The sequence below is a fragment of the Ambystoma mexicanum genome, chromosome 12 (assembly GCF_040938575.1).
Source record: "Ambystoma mexicanum isolate Mex_15411 chromosome 12, UKY_AmexF1_1, whole genome shotgun sequence".
NCBI classification, from domain to species: Eukaryota; Metazoa; Chordata; class Amphibia; order Caudata; family Ambystomatidae; genus Ambystoma; species Ambystoma mexicanum.
The window spans coordinates 833,956,778-833,979,786 of NC_090936.1; the positions used below are offsets into that span (position 1 = coordinate 833,956,778).

The 23,009-nt window shown below is 39.6% G+C and overlaps 1 protein-coding gene across 3 annotated transcripts in view; it reads right to left on the reverse strand.

The window, feature by feature from the left end:
• Window positions 1-23,009, reverse strand: part of MGAT4C (MGAT4 family member C) — a 1,956,087-nt gene that overhangs the window by 1,631,268 nt on the left and 301,810 nt on the right. For all 3 annotated transcript variants that reach the window (XM_069629325.1, XM_069629326.1, XM_069629327.1), the window contains exon 2: window positions 18,050-18,132. The gene's annotated coding sequence lies outside the window, so the exon portion shown is untranslated. The remainder of the gene's footprint in view (window positions 1-18,049; window positions 18,133-23,009) is intronic.

Sequence of the window (23,009 nt, forward strand, 5' to 3'; positions counted from 1 at the left end):
TTAGGGTGGGCTTTATATACATATTAGACATGTCCAGCATGGTTATGTGATGGTTTGAAGAAAAATACAGCTCCCTATTGGATCAAAAAACCATTAAGGTGTTGTGTGTATTTGTTATCAGCTAATGTTCGCATCCAGGGAACTCAGGACTGCAGCCCATCTCCTGTGAGATAATATCATCAACATGATGCAGGTTATCTAACCCCTTCTTCCTTATCAGTTCATCTAGGAGGGGTTGGTGGTATGAAGTGGTCCCTCCCTGCCGGGCTAGCATCTGCATCAGCAGGCTGGGGTAAAAACACCAGATGTACATAAAGTTTGGCTTGGACAGGAAATGCTTCTGCTTCATTTACACAGTGTTTGACCTTCACATTGGAATGGCCAACATTTGTACGCTTCATTTTTGTAGGTAGTAACATTAACAGTGTTTAAAAAAAAGAAAATTCACAGGTGTCCTGCTTTTTAAAATGGTTATGTATGTGTGTATTCCAAATGTAATTGGTGTCAGTTTTGGCTCACTGGTTTGTGTATGGTTGTTGTGTGCATATTAGTTAGATTCTGCCATAAGGCGTTGATGATATCCTGTCTATTATGCAATGTGCGCTAGTTAGAACCCTGGAGATATGCTTTGGTTTATAGTGAAAATGTCGACTGCAAAAATGTCCCAAAAAAATAATGTAGAAAAAACAAAATTTCGAATTTGTTTCCCACCCCCAAACCCCCATTTATTTTTACTAACTAAACCCAAAAACAACATACAAATAATAAAACACATTCGAATTTTTTTTCGACATAATATTTTTCGACATTTTTGCATTCAACTTTTTTCCCAATATTATAGGATACCCTATGCGATAGTGACTGTGTGTCTGTACATACATCTTCCAAACTCTGGCATAACAGTCTGGATGCTCCTTTTCTCTGTCTTACACGTGCTATGTTCCCTGCTGCCGCCTGATGGTGTTGCGATCACGCGCGTGTGTGTACTTTTCATCATCTTTACTTTGGTCAACAGACCATAAAAGTGCATACAAAAATTAATCACAAATAGCATATGAATGACACATGATGTTAATCAGTAAACCGTCCTCTCCGCTTTCAGGATTCGTTTATACCCAATTTGCAAGACCTAAATATTACTGAAAAAAATCTTTTGAAGCAGAACATCATGCGGGTTGATCTCACTAAATTCATAATTTGGGTGCACTCTGAGTGGTGAAACTAAAAGATCACTACCTATTTCTCAAATTGTAATCAATTTTGTTGGACATAATTTAGGTGTTTCTCTCTCTCCTGCACCAAGCCTTCTCTACAAAACGGGATGCAGCATATATGATGTCAAATGAGGCGGCCGTCATGCAGGTTTCTTCTTCTATTAGCAATGTTTGTAAGCCCTTACTTTTAAGACAGAAATTCAGATTCCTCCCACGAATGTCTGCGTACTGGGGGCATTGTTTCGAATCTGTCCTGGCAAAAAGGGCAGGAGTCCGATTCATCCTCTTTCCATCTGACCGTGACAGTGGCCAAGGGCAAGGTGCCCAATTGTAATTTGACGTGGAGTGCTCTGGGTATCAATCTCTTTATAGTGCAGAGATACGTTTCCAAATGATAGCTATTGTACATGGACAGGTATTTGTATCCCACAGTCAAAGAAAGACACTTGGTTGTAGACTGTTTCAGGATGAAATCTGCAAAGGCATCCATTAGTATCTGTTTGGTAGAAACTGTTATATTTTCAGGCTGGAATCATACAAGTTCAAGGTTAAATAGTTTCAGATACTGGAAACTAAGTTTAAACCATGGGAGACTAAGTGCACTGTGATGGCTGAGGAGATCTTTGAGAGCTGCTCTATATTTCTCCAGAGGGACAGATGACCATAGGTGCACCTAATTGAGTACATGTCTGATAATTCTTTGCTCGTTTTTAGGGTAACCTTCAAAGAGGTTTTATACTAAGTTCTCTTTCTTGAATAACCTTGATGTTGACATTTTGGGACTTCAGAGTGGCCATCAAACTTGCTTTTGCCTTCCAGCTCTCACCACCAAACGAGCCCTCTCTTGTCGTTCAGTGATGCGACAATGCTTTGACAGGACTTGTGAAATGGGGTGCTTAAGACGTGGATATAGCATTATGGGCACAAATTATAGGCTCTTAATCAGAATTATTTCAATCACTGAGGAATACTATTGTTGGCAACAAAGAGTTATAAATATTTGGGAGATTTGATGTTAATTTTGCATCCCCCCATTTGAATCTTTTCCTATTATTTGTGTAACAAACATTATTAGCGAGCTTAGTTGCATTGATGATCAGGAAATTAACCTCATTGCCAAACCGAGTACTCCGAGATCACTTTCCTCTATTCAGGAAATGTCCACTGTTATAATGTTCCTCCAACTAGGCAAGTCAGTAAACATATAGTCAATATGACTATATTTGTTTCTGCAAAACAATGTTGGCTGTGGTGGAATATCAGGCTCAATGCAGCCATTACATGCACGCATCTCAGGATGATAGCTCAGCGGCAACGTGCTCGCCTTGGAAGCAGTACGACACGGAGCAACATGGGTTCGATCCCCAAGTCTGCGCTTAGAAACCTCTGGGTATTAAGACTGGGTTGCGTATTTGTAATATTTTTAAGGCGAGGGGTAGTATACTTGGTAATAGTCCAAAGGTTGTACTCATACTTCAATACTGCATGGCCAGGTGGCCTTGCACTGCCTCTGGCCTCCCCCAACACTTATGGGTCTGTACCTGCAACCCTACAGGACTTGCCTCTGCACGTATGAGCCATCTGCTGGCTGCACTGATTGAGTTCCCCTCTCCTGGCACTTCTCCCACCTTCCCCACACTTACACCATCTGAATGACACAGGGTCTAGTAAGATCATTGTTTTGTCTTCCCTTTGTTTTCTCCGTCCTTGTCTTGTCACGCCTAGAAACAGATGTGTACAGGTGCATTATAAATGCCTTATCATATCATATCATATCATTAACTCCATTAGATTATATTGGGGTCCGAGTTGTAAATGTATATCCCCTGTGATAATTAGGTCTGTTTTTTTCCAGCACTTTTGCCCCATTCTTCTCCGTACTTGCGTGATCTGAATGACACAGGGCCTAGTAGGATCATTGTTTTGTCCTCCCTTTGTTTTCTCCCCCCTTGTTTTGTCGCGCCTAGAAACACTTGTGCACAGGCACGTTATAAATGCCATATCATATCATTAACTCCATCAGGTTATATTCGGGTTCGAGTTATAGATTCATATCCTCTGTGATAATCAGAACCAGTTTATTTTCAACACTTTTTCCCCATTCTTCTACAATGTTTTCCGATTTTTCAAGGGTGTCCATGCTGTTTGCTTCATAGGGTCTATTATAGAGGTTACCTAGTGTGAGAGTGCAAAAGGAGCAGACCAACACACAGGTGGCATGATGATTGCTATAAACATTTCTTTATTGGAGAAAATAAAGAGAAAACCTAACTAGCCCTATCTCAAGAAGGGTTTTCCATGCCTCAACTAAAATACTAAAGGTGTCGTCAGAATGTTCATACAAATCAATACTCCACCATCCTTTGTCAAAACCCTATTTCTCTCGCTTAAGCTTGAACCTAAACTGTAGATAAAGTAAATGTTCTTGGTCCAGGAAAATGCCCCCTTCTTCTGGACTGGCAATAAAAGTCCACCTTCAGGTTTGGTTTTTCTTAGGGGAATGACTCCCTTTCCCAGTTCAAAACTATTCTCCAGCATAACAAAGGGTAACATTCCAACACGTCTTCTTAGCAGCCACACTGCCTATGTCCTTTCACTCTGCCTCAGCAATTTACCAGAACCTTGGCTACCAGGAGAATGACTCCCTCCTCCTGGTATTTTAATTTAGCAGTTCAACCAAGCCAGTGGGAATTACTCCTGTCCCCTGGCCATGGTTTCCAGGAGAATGGCTCCCTTCTCCTGGTATCTGGGCTTCACAGTTCAATACAACCAGGGGAATGACTCCTGGCCTCTTTTCTTTACTCTTGGTTGCATAGTTCAACAACACGAGGGGAATGACTCCCTTCTTCTGACCTTTTTGCCACTTATATAACACAGTTCAACAACATCATGGGGAATGACTGCTTTCCCCTGGATTCTCTTTTGCTTTGGTATCAACAGTTGAACAACACCAGGGGGAATGACTCCCTTCCCCTGGATTCTCTTTTGTTTTCAGGCTTCTCAAAAATAGAGTTAATATATTTATAGGGCCATCGACCTGGGTTCCTCCACTGTGGCTCACTTGGTGCACTACACTGCCAAGGACTGCCACTAGGAAGATGACTTGTAGTTTCCTTCTGTTTTGGGTGTGGGTCCCAGACCCGTACATCTATGTTGCTTTCTTTCTGCAGAATTGGTTTACTCTCCTGCCAAGTACTGTCATGAGGAAGATGACTCTTCTTGATATGTGCCTTTATGGTTAGGGGCCTGACCTATGCCCCTCTTGAGGAGCTACGTCACCTTATGGCTCTCCCCACTTCTCTGTAGCTCAGGGTTCATATCCCAGCCCCTGAGTTCTAGTTCACTCCTCTTTATATGGTTGCACGGTAACCCAGACCTTCTAGTACACCCACTGGAAAGCCTGTTCACTCCTGTACATTAGGGGACTTCTCTCATGGGCTCCGGTCTTCCTCAGGGTCCCTCAGCTTCTGGCCTTCTGCAGTACACATCTGTTACAGACCGCTTTCTCCACCTCTCCTGCTAGGTCTGGTTACTGCTTCACCAAGGGTACTTCAGCATCTGACCTGCTGGGGATGCCGTCTGCTCCTCTTCGGCATCCCGGACTGCAGCCACTTGAACTTCCCATGCCTAGCAGCTTCCTGGTCCTCAGTTCCTCCTAGGATGGCTGAGCAACATTGTAAGTCCTTCATCACTTCTTATCTAATCTTGTGGTGGATAACTAGAATGCCCAATCAAGTTACATGGAGCGTTATCTATGGATCTGAACCTCCTCCTCATCCTAGTAGTTATCTGATATGCAACCTTTTGGCCATCCCTAATCTTCCTCGTCTTTGTATCTCTGAGAGTCACAGATTTATAAAGATATATGGGAGTATTGGTAAAATAGTTAGGATCTAGGGGATGTGGAGGTGTGTAGGGTGTTGGGTGAGGGATGTCATACCACGTTCTTCTGAGATGTTCCCTCATGTTCCCAGAAATGTGGTCTACTCCCATAAGACCCTCCTGTGGACTGCAGCCTCACCACACTGGCCTCATGTGAAGGGACTGCCCAAAGAGAAAATTACAACATCTCCTATTGTGATGAATCTCAGGATTCATCACAATAGGAACATACTTCTTCCGGCAACTTAATTAATAACCTTGGAGGTCATTTGCACTCATAGTGAGCCAATCAGGATCAGCTAGATGTTTGTGTAACCCAGTGATGTTCCAAGAGGCTAGTTGGAGGTCTAACTTAACAGGGTCATCAGCGTACATTGTTATACCCAAGGATGACATGTTTGATAAGCAGAGGAGCAGTAGTCAAACTGCAGGAGTCCCCAGGTTATACTATGTCCTGCTGCCCCCTCCCCGGTAGAATCTGAATGTCCATCATTCCAGGCGGTTTACATCTTAATTCAATGCATAAACCTGGGGGTGGGGGGCATGCAGACATTAATTGACAGCAGGCCAGATCTAAGGTGATCATTTCAAAGCACAGTTTTGATATAATTGAGGCCATCCACTTCAGAGAAGTGGTGTCTGGAGGTGTTGATTATGTCATCTCTAATAATAGAGAGGCAATGTGTTCTGTGTTTAATCCAGTGAATGCATTTTTTCACTAAGTGAGTCTTCCCTTCAAGTTTTCCTCTCTCATGTCTGGGGACATTTACAATATAAATTGTACTTTTTCCCTCTGTATTAAGTTAGGCTCCGGCCTCAATGGGGAATAGTCTGCTCCCCGTCTGGCTAGGTTGAACTGGCTTGGCGGGGTAGTAGACCTTGTCCTTCTCCTGGATATTTCCACCTGAGCCAGAGGCACGCATATTACAGGGTTTAAGTGGGGCTGGATGTAATCTTGTAAGATTCTTATTGACCTGTTATAATGATTTCTAGTGGGATGCTCTGTCCCATTTTCCCTCTACAGGCTGTCCCTCCTGCCTTGAGGATTGGATAGATTTATGTGGACACCCACTTCCCTCAGTCACTGCTAATTTCAAATTAATTATATTAATTTCCACCTTTAGCTCTTGAACCAGTTTATGTAGGACAGTAATTTCCTGTGTGTTAAAAGTTAAATTATAAACTAATGCACATTAAACTTAATTAAAAAAAAAAAAACATAGTTAGTTCCTGCCCCAAAAGAATGGCAGTTCGGGCAAAAAGTTTGATCACATTTAGGCAAAGCTGAGTGGGATGTGTTTGGTGTTCCCTTTTTGGTGCAAATGGTCTTTCATGCTTTCTTTCTTGCACTTAAGGGCACACCTACTGAACTCTGGGCTAAGGTGCTAGTAAAGTTAGAAGTCACTGACGTCTCATCCAAGGCAAGGGGAGAGAGTGATTGGACGTAGTAAAAAACTCATAATTTTGCAGGGAGTGGGGATAGGCTGAGCGAAGCATTTATCATTTACCATAGATGGGCTAGGACGCCTTTGGGATTAAATGTTGTTGGGCTCCACTACACTCGTCCCTGGCTGATTGATGTGCATTTTCAATGGGAAGGTGAAATTACTACCACCTGCCTGGCTTTCTGCCTGAGGGGTTGTTATGGGATTATAATCAAAACATTTCTTTTTTGTTGCAGGGGGGGTAGTTTGTTTGTCCTTACGAAATGAAAAATTAGTTTGTTGAAGACTCCCATTATTTGAATTCTCATTGGACTGGTCCCCCCCACCCCGTGTTGTCCTCCAGAGGAGAGCTTTCCCTTAGTCGACCCTTCCTATTGGTCAAAATCATCTAGGAATTTCTCGATTTCGTTAATCAGTATATTCAGTGATAGGAGCAATTAGGCACGCTGTTTTTTAGCACAGTGGGCTGCGGACCTTGTTGTCGCCTTTCGCTTAGCCATAGCTGGCACACTAGAATGTCACTTCTACTAAAAGTGTGATATACTAAAGTTGAACCAATCAGCACACATATCACAAGGCGCACTATCAATAGAATAACATATTTTAGCGGTATAGCCTCAGAGTGGAACACCAGATTGGTTTGGGGGGGCTGCCATAGTGCATCTCCCCATCATGTAACCAAAGTCCAGGGAATTTTTAGATTGCATAGAATTTCATTGGCATAAAGTGAACTCCTCAGGGTTCAACAAAATCCCAATTGATTGTGTTGTAAACACACTATTTCCTCATCCTAGGAAGGCAAAGTTCCATCGGGCATAACTAATAGGATACATTTTGGGATTTATCTGTGGGATATGGGGAGAAGCACCCAAGTGGCTTGAAGGGCCGCCTTAGTCCGTCTTCCCACCCTCCCTAAGTCTGTGATTGTTGGTCGCAAGTTAGCGTGCAGATGATCAGAAGTATACAAGAAAGAGAAATATGACAAATAGTGCTGATAGTCAAACGCCATCACACATCACACTATATCACACACATATGTTGATATAGTGTGTACATCTGTCATCTGCAAAAGTGAGTGAATGAGGTTTGTTTGTTTTAAATGCACAGTGTGTTTGGCATCACCATATAGTTTGGATAGTTTGGTAATGTTGTGTGTGCCAGTGCATAGATCATCTGCACATGTATTTCATTTATTCATTTGCATAGTGCAACACAAACCCTCTGGCATCAGGGCACTGGAGGGAACCAGATACATGTAGCCTGGAGGCAGGCAGCAAGCATAATAAGGTACATAGTGGTTACATTAGCATACACTATACATCACATCAGGTACATAATTCGATAGGTGGTTCAGTGTTGAAGAGGTTCAATGCTGAAGGGTTAGTCAAACAGCCAGGTTTTAAAGGCTCTATAGAAGCACCAGTAGGATTCCTCTGTCCTTAGAGCGTGCATGAGGGAGTTCCATTGCTTGGCAGCAGTGACTGGGATGCTTGTTCGGCCTGCTTTGGCACGTTTGAACTTAGGTTGGATCAGTCTATGTGAATACAGGGCTCTAGTGGGCCTGGATGAGTGGGTCTTGGCAAGTCACTGAGCAAGGTATGGCAGGGAAGACTTGGAGATGCATGTGTGGGTGATTGTGAGTGTCTTCAATGAGATTCTTTCTCGGATGGGGAGCCACTGTACTACATGTGTGAATGCAGTTTTGTGTTGCATGCATAGTATGTTCGTCATGTCCCAATAGTGTCACATGATTGTGTGTGTGTCATCTGCAAATACACATTAGTGTTTTGATCGTGTGTGTACAGTATGTGTATTGGCTTGTGCCATCGAAAAATACTCGTGTCACTGAGGGTTCTGTTTTATGGGCATTGTTTTTAGATGCAACCCATTTGCATGCATGTGCATACATTATATTCATAGCAATCAAGATAAATCTGTTCATTTGCATGTCCGTCCATTTTTAAATCCATCTAGTGATCCACCTCCCCATCTTCCCATCTATGTTTCTTTATCCATTCATATGTTTACCACTCCACGTAACCATAGAATTACCACCCACCAACCCATCCATCAATTATCCAATCTACCTGCTCCTCCCTCTGCCTCTCACTACGCACCATCCTCCATCAATCCAACCATCCACTCCTTCTTCTGTCCATCTCTTCAATCTATCCATACCACCATCAACATAAAGGGTGGCTATAATGGCCTTGATCTTCCAGGCAATGCATAAACTCATATACAAAAAGTATCAATACCGCCCTACATCCATTATTCACCTATTAATTCATCTCTTCCTCCATCTATGTATCCATCTTTACCTTCTTTCACCCATCTCTTTCTCCTTCACTACCACCATTCTCTCCCTCCTGCCATCCATCCGTATCCACCCTTTCATTACTTCATTCTTTCCACTCTTGAACCTCCATTCACCCTTGCATGCATTCGTCCTTCTCCCCACCTTCACCTTCTCCATCCCCCCTTCACTCTATAATGTTCTTCTTGCCCTCCATCCCCCATTCATATTTCCAACCCTACCTTCATAACGTTCAATGTTACGTGTCTTTCAATGGTAAATGTGGTTTGTTTTAATGCTATGTGTTTTCCACATCTACACATTTCAGAGCTATGTATGTTTCAAATCTACACGTCTTGCAAAGCTAGGTGTGCTTCCTGCAAAGCTAAGTTTCTATCCTGTGGTATGCTACAATTTTGCTTCTGAAGATTTCAAACTAAGCTACTGCACTACGGTCTCCTCATTTCTTTTGATGTGTCATACACTAGGATATAATATTGTCCCATGTGTTCAACCTGCATGAACAACTATACATTCAAGTCTGAATTTCTCTTATACTTATGGTCAGTTCTGTCCAGCGGGTGACCAGTTATAGGCTGGTCCCACAATTTACATTGCCAATGCAAATCCTAATAGGCCAATGTTTTCTCTCGCCATAGCATAAATACAAATACTGGATGGATTGCTCCAATTGTATGTGTATAAACTGCATTTGGTCATGCTTGCAATCCTTTGATTGTCTGGTGTAACTCCGTCCTGCTTTTTGTTTTCAATTCACCCAAAAAATTGTTAAAAAGCTGTTGGAGATATTTTGGTTGGTGGGTTCTATCCATGAACTGGCATGGGGTGTTTTTTGGCCTGGATTGGCCAATTTTAAACCAGGAGAGTCAGGCCAGGCCTGTTAATAATTGTAATTGGCAAACAGATTGGTTAGACAAATGACAACTATTCTGATTGACTTGGAAAACTGGATCATTCTCCAAATGGCCACCTTTGTAGTCTGCAGTTGTGTATAAGCTCCTGTGAACCACACACTGCAAAACGCTTGAAAGGGGCATATTTCAGCTCCCTCCAGCCCTTGACCATTAACAACAACAGGGTCACAAAGAAGTGCATGACTGTGGCAGAGTTATGGATGTGTTTGTAACATAATTGCATAATTGACAAATATATATGGTTTTCAAGTTCTGTGATGCAGACATATATATTTACTGAAAAAATTTTGGTGGAGTTAATGCTATAATTTACAGGTTCCCTAATAGTGACCTTGTAGTTATGGTCACGTTGTCTTTCCCATAGGAAGAAAAGATTTTGGAAGGCTTATAACAATGGTGCCATTTGACAAATCCAAGCAAAGCTTTGCAAAAAAAAGTATAGTGCAAAATTCATGTGGTTTCATCAAGGGGGGAAAAGTTATTGAAGGGGCCCACAAATGTTGACATCAGGATAGACCTGAATGGAAAAAAATCTTGCTAGAGGATACAGCCCATTTGCACCAAACCTGTGTGAGACGCATTGACCAGGTCCCATAGCGTGATTTTCAAAATGTGGTTTTAATTCAGCCCGTACATTTCTTAAAAATGCCCAAAATGTAGGTAAAAAAATGTGTGATATCTCCAACCGGTCCATGGACTCTCTTCCTGATTCGGTGTCCGCAGACACCTCTGAGCCTATCAAGAAGCAGCGTTACATTCAAAGTCATCAATTAAAATACGTGAGGTGTGTCAAAACTTTGTAAAAGGATGCCAAGTTGGATTTGTGAACTGCCCCATAGTCTGCGAATATTGGGGTAAAAACATATTAAAAAACACTTGCCATAATGCCAAAAGGCTCCAGCATCACAGGCTTGACATGGCCTGTTCTGTGACTGTTCGGAACTCCACCCATTGTGGATTCTCATGATGAGTTGTTAATCTCAGTACCAATGCAGAATTGATTTGTTTGCCTGTGATCAACCAAGTCTTGAATTCAGATTCATTGTGGTCTTAATTAGTCCGCAGGCTTGTGATTATAGTGGACTTGACTCTAAACATTGAACTTAAAGAAGCTATTGGCTTTGAAAAGGCCCCACACAGGGTCAAAACATATGTTGGCTGTTTTTTGTTTTTTAGAAGTGATGCAATGGGTGCTTTAAATCTTGAAATGTAATCAATACCTGTTTAAGTAAATCAGGCATTAAACTCTTTGAATCCTGATTAACCATTTGTATTTGATTGTGCTTTCCTGTTACTGTCGTTTGAATTTTAGAAAATGCACTTTTGTGCCATCAGTACATTGTAACACTATTTTCAAAAAACTATATTACACCTGTCAAACAAATGAAGCAATCTATCAGGAGTTGAGGGGTTATGAGGATGGGATGGGCTATGTCCAGGAAAGAAAAATCTGGTGTTTTTTCTCCTCCGGCATCTGTGAACATTTCAGATGTTTTGGAACATGGCTGTGATTTTGGTAAACTTGACAAATGTTTGAAGAGAGTCCTGCTACATGTCTTTCCATAATTTATTTTCCATCAAAATATTCTCCAACAACACTTTTCCTTTGAAAACCTTACCATCAACATCACTACTAATATAATTAAAAGTGAAGATTCATCAACACTGCTTAATTGGGATGAATAGATGGTAAACTTTTCAATGGGAAATCACAATTGTTTAAACGGGGAGTCCCCCAAACCACCAATAAAATAAAGTGTCAATTTCTAAATTACTCCCTACACTACACAAGAGGTAGCTGGCCAGTGCTGAAATCACTTCCATGCGGTTACAATGTATTTCAGCACTGGACAGCTCCCTCTGACTTGTGTAGTGTTAGCGAGTGTCAGAGAGTGAAGTCATTTATTTGTATTGTTTTATTACGCCCCCCGCCCCAAAACCCCTGTTTTCAAATTGCATTCCTATCCCCCACCCAAATATACATAAATCTATTTTCTACCCAGGGCCTTTTCAGCAAAAATGTTAATAGACAGATCTTTTTGATGGAAAAATGTTTCAATTAACATTTTTCGATGAAAAGGCTCTCCATGGAAAATATGTAGAAGAAAAGACTGTATAACGCATATATCTGCATTACAGGGTCGATGAAAAGCAGTTTACGGATGGCTTATAACGCTGGTGCAGTTCAACGAAACTGCATGAAATGTTACAATCAAAATATAGACCCAACTTTTAATGCTTTTGCAAAGATTGGTGCAATTTTGCCAAGAGGGGGCAACATTGGAGCTGGTCCCAGAATGTTTGGATGGCTTTTAGCTTTGACGCCATTTGACGAATCTGCACAAAGGTTTGGAAAATTATTTTAGACCCAACTTTGAATGTTTTTACAAAGATTTGTAGTTTTTGTTCCATATGGGGCAACATTGTACTGGGTTCCTAACGTTTTTTAACTGAATTGTATAGGTTTTATTAGGGAATATTAACAATAATGTCCCTTAAGCTAAGTTTTTCCACCGAAATATATATACACAGACAAATATGTTCCATACATAAAGGCAATTTTGGGAGCCATATGTAACTTTGGTGCCCAAGGACAAACTAGCAAGTACCAAAAAATGTACACAGCCATGCAAACATTTGCTGATGTTTCATCCAAAGTTATAGTTTTACCACACATTTATTTTCGATTGAAAGTACAATGGAGAATATTTGTAATGCAAAATATTTGATTTTAAATTGATTGTTTGACTAATCACTTTCTACTTTGGATTGTAAATGGCACATTTCAAGTTAAAATCTTAATTTAAACAATATAAGCTGGAAATTCTGACCAGATGTGAACATCCAAAAGAACCAGTATATTTTAACCTAATAAAAAAAAGAAAAATACTTTTCTTGCATTTTAACTTCTGAATATAAAAAGGAAAAATAAATAGTAGTAACATGTTAATCATTTCATTAGACTGGTTTGCACAAATGTGTCAAATATACAAATGGTAATATTAAAACATGTATTACTAAATGGAAAATGGATGCCTGCAGAAAAGTCAAAGCTGGTGGCTTTGCTAGTGCTTATTGAACATCACGCCTAGAAATGAGGTTCACCATTGTTTTTAAGGAGTGGCTGCTGGCTAATTGATTTTACATCACATGCTCAACTGAAATCGGAAAAGGCTTGAGTCAATACTGTGAAACCTATGGAATCTACATACAACATGATGTGTTTTTATATTATTTTAAATGTATACAGCAGTTTTTAACATGCACCTCACAGGTGATTCACAGACGGAATGATAATACATATTACATATTTTTCTCAATTAATGTAAATGTCTTGATCAGAATTTTGTTGCCCTCAGATCCTGTCTATTCTTTTGTATTATCCAATTGTTTACATTTTTTTTTAATTACAAGTTTTAATCACCAAAGTGATTTTTACAAGCTAGTAGTTAAATCAATCTGAAGTGAAAAGGTAACGAAAAAGAAAGGAAGAAGAAGAAGAAAGAGAAAGAAGAAGGAAAAAAGAAGTAGAAGAAGAAGTAAAGTAAGTACCAATTTAAAACACAGTAAATCAAAAGTTAATAGCAGCAGAGGCAGCACCCTGTGAAGTTGTAAGATTCGTAGATTGACAAAAAAGGGCTCTAAGCTTCTGGCAAGAGCTCCGTTACTTTGTCCGTAAAAATGAGGTCCAAAATTTGAGTAGCTGCTATCGCCCATGAAGATCTAAGGCCCCATATTAATTGCTCCCACCAGAGCTCTTCTTCTGTCAAGTAAGGTTTCTCCAAGTGGTGTAGCAAGTATGAGGTTCTGTATAAATTTGTGCATGGGCATGATATCAGAAGGTGCTATAGCATTTCATTAGTTTGATTTGAGTTGCAGAAACGACAGCTGTTAGTCACGGAGGCTCCTATTATCTGCAGAATCTCATTTGTAGGCAGTAGATTCAGCCTGGCACGAAGAAGTGTAGATCTTGTTTTCCTGTTCGGGTGCATTATAAGGAATGGTTGAATTTGGTTCAGTTTTCTGACCGTTATGGCAGATACTCTGGCCCTCATTACGACCCAGGCGTTGGACCATGGTGCTAATAGCACCATGGTCCATGCCGGTAACTTACCGACTCTGCCATGGTGGAATGGGGAATTACCGCCCCATTCCGAGGTTGGCGGGGCGGTAATTCCCCATGCCGCCATGGCCCTTCCCCATTCCAATTTTTGCAAATTGCGGCACCGTACTTAGCACCAAGGTCCCTTTGCGGGTTGGTTTTTAATGCCTGCAAAAAGCAGGCGTTAAATTCCCCAACCCGCAAAGGGACCTCGTAATCAGGCGTTAAGGGTTTAACGGCGCTGCCACCTTTTACGGCGCCATTAACCCCTTAACGCCTGGATTGTAATGAGGGCCTCTGTCAATTTGTAGGCGGATGATTTCTCCAGCGTATCAATCCTGTCTGTTTCATCTAAGTGTTTTTTTGTTTTAGTTGGATTTGAAACTAATTCTTCAATAGAACTGCCACAGACTTCTAGGTTTAATTTGCATCTTTTCTCCCAAGTAGCCAACATTTTCATTTGCCTGAGTTCAGCTCTTCTTGGACCAGGGAAAATATTATAGGAGAAGATGGGTCCTTAATCTTCCAATATGGCATTATAGTTGCCCTAGTTACTATTGCCACCAAGGATGATAGTGAAAGTTCTCATCTGATCAATGCTATCGGTGTATAGGTTGGAAGATTAAGGACTGATCGCCAGAAAAGTCTCTCCAATATAGACCATAAGAGATCAGGTAAGGATGGCATGGCGTCCGCTCCATAAGTGATTGTGGGTATCACTTTCCCCCGGTAGAACTTAAGTAGAGGCATCAATGAGAAGCGACCATATTTTATGTCAAGAACTTTGGCCTGTGAGATGAGATTTCTCATTTTTGTATATAGATGAAGTTGCATTGCTGTGTTTTTTTCGTGAAGAATCAATCAGGACCCCGAGATATTTGAAATCTAAGACCTCTCCTTTCTCTCCTGACAAGAACCATGTTGGATTACCTCTTCTTAGGCTCCTTTTTTCAAAGACCATTATCTTTGTTTTTTGTCTATTGATTTCCAGGTCATTGGCTTTAGTGTACTTGGTTAAAGAAGCCAGCTGAAGTTGTAGGCCGATTGGCGTCTGGTCAAGTTGTATCAGATCGTCAGCGTAAAGGATTCTAGGAACTTTCACTTTGCCCATCACTGGAGGAAAAGATCTTGTCTCGGCATTTGCTTCTTTGTAATCCTCAAAGTACGCTATAAATAGAGCCGTTGGCGTGTAGAGCTTGTAAAGGGCTCAGGATCTCCGGCGGACAGTTCCAGTCACTTAGCCTCTTCCAGAGTTTTGCTCTGTTAACCAAGTCAAAGGCCTGGGTGAGGTCTATGAACGCCAAGTAGAGTTTCTGATTCCCCTGCAGGCTTTTAATATACTCAATAGCAAGATGTTAATGCTAGTTCCTGTTCCCTTTTTGAACCCAGATTGTAAAGGCTCTTCACACGGTGCTTTTTTCACCCAGAGATTAAAGTGTTTCAGAAGTAAGGTGCCATAGACCTTCCCTGTGACATCCAGTAATGCCACAGGACGGAAATTCTCCAATTTATAGGACAACAGTTGATGCAATAGACCTAAATCATGTTCACTTTCAATAATTGAACCTTCGTATGAGTTACACAAATTATTTCAGTAATGAGAGAACAACAATGCATGTTTCATTAAATTATTTTCAAAAGACATATTTTGTCACATCAGCAATTAAACTATGCAAAAAACAAAAAAACAAAATAAAACATAATGAGTATACATGAGGGTGCTAAAGAGAAAACTATGGCTGCATAGGATCAAAACAGTGGAACATACGCAAATCAAGTATGTTGGTGTGCATGTTTTTCCATCTGTATACGGAAAAACTTTTAAAGTGGCAATTAAATGTTACTCTTTTCATGATCTGTTCACATTCATGTCCATGTGAACACTTAGCAGATTGAGCTGGTAACTAGAGTGAACACAGTCATTTGCAAACAAGTGTTTTACGGACAATTGTCCTATGGGTTGGTTTCCACTCATGAGGGTCTATAACCACATTTGGCATTTTCTTCCTCAAATCTCTTTTGTGCCTTAAAGTCTTTCTCCCCTTAGGACATTGAAAGCTGCATACATACACTCATTACCCTAGACGTTTGGAATAATTTGTAATAGTAGAAGTTGATATTGCACATTACATATTGTCCCATATGAAGATATTCACGTTGTAACTACCAAGACACACGTATCAGGAGATGCAAGAACACGTGTTACTTTTCTCTATGGCTGTGGGTAGTCAAACATCACAATGATATGCATAATATCATGTTTGTATAATACGTGTCATACTGGATTCTGTCCCACCCAATATAATGGTAATCAATGTATAAACATGGGAAAGATGAAGGGCTATGTTGGCTCAGCAGGATTCAAGCATGCTACATTCAGCCAAGCCCCATATGCCAGGCAAGTTCTTAACTCATGACTATCTTTCCATTACATGAATATATCAGATTTTTACAACAACACAATCAATTTGCAAATAAAACAAGCATTGACCACGTTTACCATATACATAACCTTGGATTAACAAAAATGTGCAAAAAATATTTAGTAGTGCAGATGGGGTGAGTGATGTGTTGTGCGACCGAAGGAATAGAAGATATTATAAGGCAAATGATGAGTTGGAAGATATGCACTAGCCAACCGACATCCATTTAAACCTTTTTATATTTAAAGAAGCACAGTTGATGAATACCTTATGGCTCACAAAGAAGTTACCAGGAATAAATCTAATCCTGAGTTACTCCGGATTTACACTTCCCTTTAAGAGAGTATGTCACAACAAGGTCTCACCAGATCATTTGGACCAATTAGAAAAAGAAATCACAACAGAAACAATACAAGAGGCAATCCTACAATCAAATCATTTAAGGGCACCAATTACTGATGAACGCACTAGCGAAATGTATCATTAATGAATGCCAGTGCTTCCTCCAAGACTTGTAAAAATAGTTAATAAATTAATTTGGCAGGAAATGCTCCTCCATCATGGGATTATGCTACACCGTGTGCATTTACCTAGAAGGGGAACATATATTTAACTAAGACAAATATTGCCTCATTTCCTTAGTCCAAACAGAGTCAGAACACTGTGCTTCAGCAATAGTAACAGGGACACTGCTATCTTACCAGACTAGGCATGTAAGGATCAATATGGGTTTATTTTAAAAAGAAATGTTGAGGATCATACATTTGATCTTTCAATTGCTTGTAACATTTCTGACAATAAGAAGATGCCGCTTGTAGCAATAATAAGCAATGTGGAACAAGTATTTGTTGGAGTTCATTGGAAATATTTGTAGCAGGTAGTGAGTGGGTCAAGTGCGTTTGTCAACATCTTTTTTTAGACATATTCAGGTAATATATGTCTCTCAAAGTGAGCCTTTGTATAAATAACAAAATCTCAGAAATGTTTGGCAAACAGCTAGGATCAAGGCAGGGATGCCATCTTAGCACAGTGTTATTTGCTGTGTATACTGAACCCTGGTGAGACTACTAAAGAAGGAGAATGGGATAAAAAAAACACATCATTTAATGGGTAGACCCAGAGGAAGCATTACATGCTTATTATCACCCTATGCACTTGAAGGATCCAGAAAGACTATTACTATAGCAAACAATTACTCAGGTGTACAGTTAAGTCTGAGGGTACTTAGTATATAAATTGAAAACAGAAGTACTATGAACTAATATCCAACACAAAACTGAGATCATCAACAACACAATCCAATATATTGGATCAAATATATTGGAGAAGAAGTTGCTACTATATTGGGGAAGAAGTTGCTACTAAACTTACATTACATTTTGAGAATACCTTAAAGTAAGAAAGAACATGATTCGAGAGGGCAAATAAGACACTCATTGATATGGTAATAATAGATACTGGTTGAGAATACGTTCTAGGTTTGTGGTTGTCAGAGGTTTGACAATTACTCAGAATCGAGAGAGTAGTTTTCTGATGAATAGTGAAAGGTGAAATGCCTCATTTCCAAATAAAGTCTTTTTAGTCTAGTTTTTGAAATCCAGATTACACTTATAAACAGAGGATAGCTGCTAAGTAAAATAACTCAAATAGTAAACCCTGGCATTTAAACAAATGTATTAAAAAACAATACTAACATTTAAGAACCATGAAGACAAGATCGGTCATTAACATACAATGAAAAAAAGATCATACCTGTAATAAACAGAGCCTGTGGAAGAGGTACGCAGTTGTGGGATGAGGGGAGCAATTATCTCTGAGAGGTCAGCATATGCAATCTGAGTGGGAAAGAATAAATGAAGTCCAAGTTAATCCCAAGCAATTTCTTTGCAAATTAAAATGTCTTCTTTCTTGGACTGCGTTGGCCATAAGTCAGAGTTACTACAAGCACATTATTTGTGAATCAGCACTCGTTTTAAATAATACTATAGTTCAAGAAAGACATTTTAAGCAAGGTTTTTAAAGCATGATCAGTGACCAAAAATTAAACAACTGCTATGAATGGAAGAGAATTAGTAGGTAATATTCACAAGATACATTCAACATTCACTTTTTAAAACTGACTTGTGTATCCCTTATCAGCAGCTACACATGGAAGTTACTTTTAATAGGATACATCTTGTTTTAATTATTTTATATAGCACATACCTAATTGCAGGGAACAACAGAGCTCATTACACATTATAGTTATTGAAGAACAATCACCCGAAAGTTGTGTTTCTATAGACTATATTGTAAACCAGGCTGTGTTAGAGCACTGTACAGTTGACTTGCACATATTTACAATTTGTGGCACAGGAAGATAAAGGGATTTAGCCACAATCATGATATTCTTTGGTCAAATGCTGATGTTGGACTAGTGACACCAGTGTCTAAACTTCAATGTATTCATCTCCTCGCATTGGAATGTAATGTAGACCTATAGCAGAGCAAACATCTGGCAAAGTCTATTGTATAGGTTTGTGTAAACTGGACTGCAGATCTTTACATTTTACTACAATTAAATTAAGTATAGGAGCTGTGAAAAGTAATCAATGAAGCGTGATTGACATACTGTAGCAAATAAAGGGAGAACTTGTGCCATTTGTAATGGCTGATATGTAAGATATTGTCTCAACAGTTTTCACATTTTTCTTTGACAGCGGGTAGGAGAAATGAAAACAAATGTACATGTTGGACATTTTAAAGATTAAACAGTACCATACACATTAACAGGTTTTAAAAAGTAAAAAGCATTATTTTTTTATTCTGGAAAAAAATACGTTTATTTATATATTACAAGTCAACAACGCCAGACATTAGAGTCGATGCTGTAACAGTGAGGTTTTAAGAGAATTATAAACAGAGAATAATATCTTGCATGAACCCAGGTCTATGACCGCACATCAGTGATTGAATGTCTAAAGCTAGACGTTGGCGATAGACACATATAGGTTAGTGACATATAGAAGGACATATTCCGAACAGACCAGTCTTACAAAGTACAAAGAATACTATGAAAATTGAGTCACTTGTGCTGGTCAGATCACCACAGGAATTCCAGGTACTGTCTCCATGTTTCCTTGAGAAACTGGCTCTTCTTCAGTCTGTATGCCACCTTTTCCCGTTAGGCCAGTTCAGGTACTTCACTCAGTCAAACTTGTCTGTTTAAGTTGAAGACCGCTTTCATGTTGGTAATAATACATTTTTAGCTACCATCACTGCCCATGAGCACCAGATTCTGTGATAACCATATCGAGTCTGTAGTGCTTTTGTGATATTAAACACGACTATTTATCAAGACAGTTTAATACTCTGACCTAATATAATGAATATTTGCATACTGATTTCTTCTGACCATAATCTCGACATTGGGCATAGAAGGATCAAGAGAGTCACCATTGTGTTCACGTCCCTAGAGTACCACCAGCTGTTGTCCACGGACAGTCGTCTCTGGTCCATGCACACTGGAGACCAATATATTAACAAAATTACAAACTGCTACATGTAGGTTAACCATAGAGTAAGGTCTGACTCTTGATATATGATTATGATTATGATTAGTTATTTATAACACGCTTAATACTCAGAGGTTTCTAAGCTTGGAGCTGGGGATTGAGCTTGTGTCGTCTTGCTTCCAAGGCGAGTGCATTGCCCCTGGTATCCCATATTGAGCGTATTATAAAAGATGTAATTAATACATTCATCTGGGACCCTAGCATCTACAGTACCTCCTTCACCGTGATGAAATGTTAATACTTCTGCTCTGATAATTTAGCCTTATAATCCAGGCCTTTTGACAGATCACCAGTTTGTGAGCTCCTCTCAAATGATCCACCACAACTGACATGCATTTTGAGACAATCTTGAGTCCAAAAGGGAGTACCTTGTAATGAAAAAGTTGATTCCCTCTCACAAACATCAGCAATTTGCCGTGTTCCTCTGCTTTTGGGATGTGACAATATGCATACTTTTGATGGAGATTGTAACATATCGGCTTGGATTTTTTTCATTGGTTGGGATATAGAGCATGGCGTTTAAACAATGGCTCTATAATATTAACTTTGATTTACAACTTTTTATTTGTATCAATAATTTGCTATGTCAACATTGACAGCTTTCATGTGTGTATTTGCTCAATATAATTTCATATATATATATATGTGTGCCTTCATATGATTCTTTTATAAGGCCTTCATATGATGATACTTTGCATATTACTGCAGGTTTGTTGTTTTGTAATGATCTCTTCTTTTGCTAAAACAGTTTTGTTGGTTTTGAATAGAGTCGATTGTAGATATGCTCCCGGCCTTCAACACTCCAGTCCAAGTTATTGGATCAAAGAACAGACTGTAGCTAACCTCTGAAAATGAAACTAGTAAGATCGTGCATACTGCTCCTAGAAGTTCAACAGCCCAGCGTGTGTCCCAATTGAGTTGTTTTTCCTGACAACATGTACTAGGGAACATAGCTGACTTGATTAAAGGGCATATCGGTATTACTATTTTATCCACAGAAGGGTAATATTTCTTTACCACAGTCTGAATACTTAAAAAGACATTTAATTCCCTTTGTCATGCTTTATTCGATCCATCATCATCTGAAAGTTTATGCTAGATGTAAGTCTATTAAACCTATTTAGAGCTTTGGAGGGCATAATGTTATTCACCTTAACAGAACATATTTTTCAGACTACAAAATCTATTGACAAAATGGGAAACTAACCAGCATATTCATATTCATTGCAGTAGTTAAGCATAAACCCCAACATTAATCTTGCTTCACTTACTTGTTTTGGAAAAATGACTACAAAATGAATGGTACAATATATCACTGAGTCAAGAAAGGCTAATGGCCCAACTTTACTATGCATATGATTCTGCTCCTATGGCAAGAACTGGTTACCTTCTACAGGCCCTACTCACGGCTATGAAAGCTGACTATATGTCAAACAGCATAGAGATTACACAAGTCAAATAAAAGAAGTCATAGAGGGGGCACTAAAGATTGGACGTTCTTCCTAGAAGGATACATTATATAGAAAGTATCAAAATTCACCAACCAAATAGTTAAACCTTATCCTCAGTTGATAAAGAGGCTGCATCAAGGAGAGGAGAGGGTGCAACATAAGCAATATACGGTTTCAGACGAAATAAGCACTTGAAGATCATACGCCAAATACCCAAAATGGAACACAATATGGTGAGAAGCATGGAGCTGTATGCAGCAGAACTTTGGGTCATTTCAAGCAATGCTAGATCTATCAACCCGATGAAAAGACATATCTGGTTGAAACTATTAACCTTCCACAATCATATTTGAATGCATTCCTTGACCCAGACTATGGATTTCCACCAGGGGGAACAGCAGAAATAAAAGCCTAACTTACATATGCCATAACAATACTGTGTCAATATTATCTAATTCCACAGGTAAAACGTTTTTTCTAAACGTGTGTAGGCATCTTCAGTGTGTACGCTATAAAAGGAAACAGAAAAAAGTGCCTGTGCCCTTCGAAATCCCAAACAAATAATTTTGAACAGAAACAGATGCTTAACCTGAGAACTAAACGAATACTGAACAAGAAATGCAGCAGACCACACAAGTCATAATTGCTCTCAGGCATCAATTTTCTCTAGTATAGGCCCAAATATGTGCAAAGGTATTTACATTCTACAATGAAGAGAAATATGTGCCTTTGGTTGGGCCAAAGTTATTCAAATGGCTGCTTTGGCTCACGACTTAATTAATAGGAACACATCAATTGGTCCATGTGACCATGAAGGCAAAGAATAACTTTACCACATAACCTTCTGTGAATGATATACAGAACCTCAGAAAAGAATCATACTAGTAGATGTGAGGCAAGCAAGTAGAAGAGAGCCTAAGAATCTAAAGGTGTACTACCCTAGTTAACCTGCCTGGAAGGCTCTATGATGGTCTCATAATAGCACTGGAATGATATGTGCAAATCTACACTGTTGTGCAAAATTACATTTTTGTGTGTACTTTAATTTGACCTGCAATACAATCCTATTTCATGCAAGAAAATATAATAAGAAAATCCATGGACTCCCTAAATTTACTCTCAGTCAGCAATATGTTCCAGGCATGGATGGCCTGTAGCTTTGTCAGTCTCAATGACGAAAATACTCAAATTCTAATAGTTGGATCGCACACCTCTCTGACTAAACTCGACCAAGAGTGCACACTAGACGTTTACCTGGACTCCACCAATCCGTCTCTTTCAAGACAGGTCAATGCAATTGCCTCTTCTGCAGTCCACACTGCTACACTATTGAATGCATGAAGACCGTTCCTTTCTCTGCAAAGCTGCATCACTATTGCCAGTGCACTCATACAATCAAGATTAAACTACTGCAACACCCTAATTGCAGGGTCCTCTGCTCGCAACATCATTAAACTACAAGTTATCCAAAGCAATGTGCTTAGTTTCTAAGCATGAACACATCTCAGTGGCCAGAAGAAGCATACACTGGCTAACAATCCCAGAGAGGATTACCTTAAAATCAGTAGCCATTACGCATAAATGCCTCTCCAAGATGGCACCTTGGTACCTTTCACTAAATACTGCAAATCACTTCCTCTACACCCACCCAATTATTTCCCAGCAACCTACTCACTATCCCTAGATTCAGTTGAACAAATATGGTGG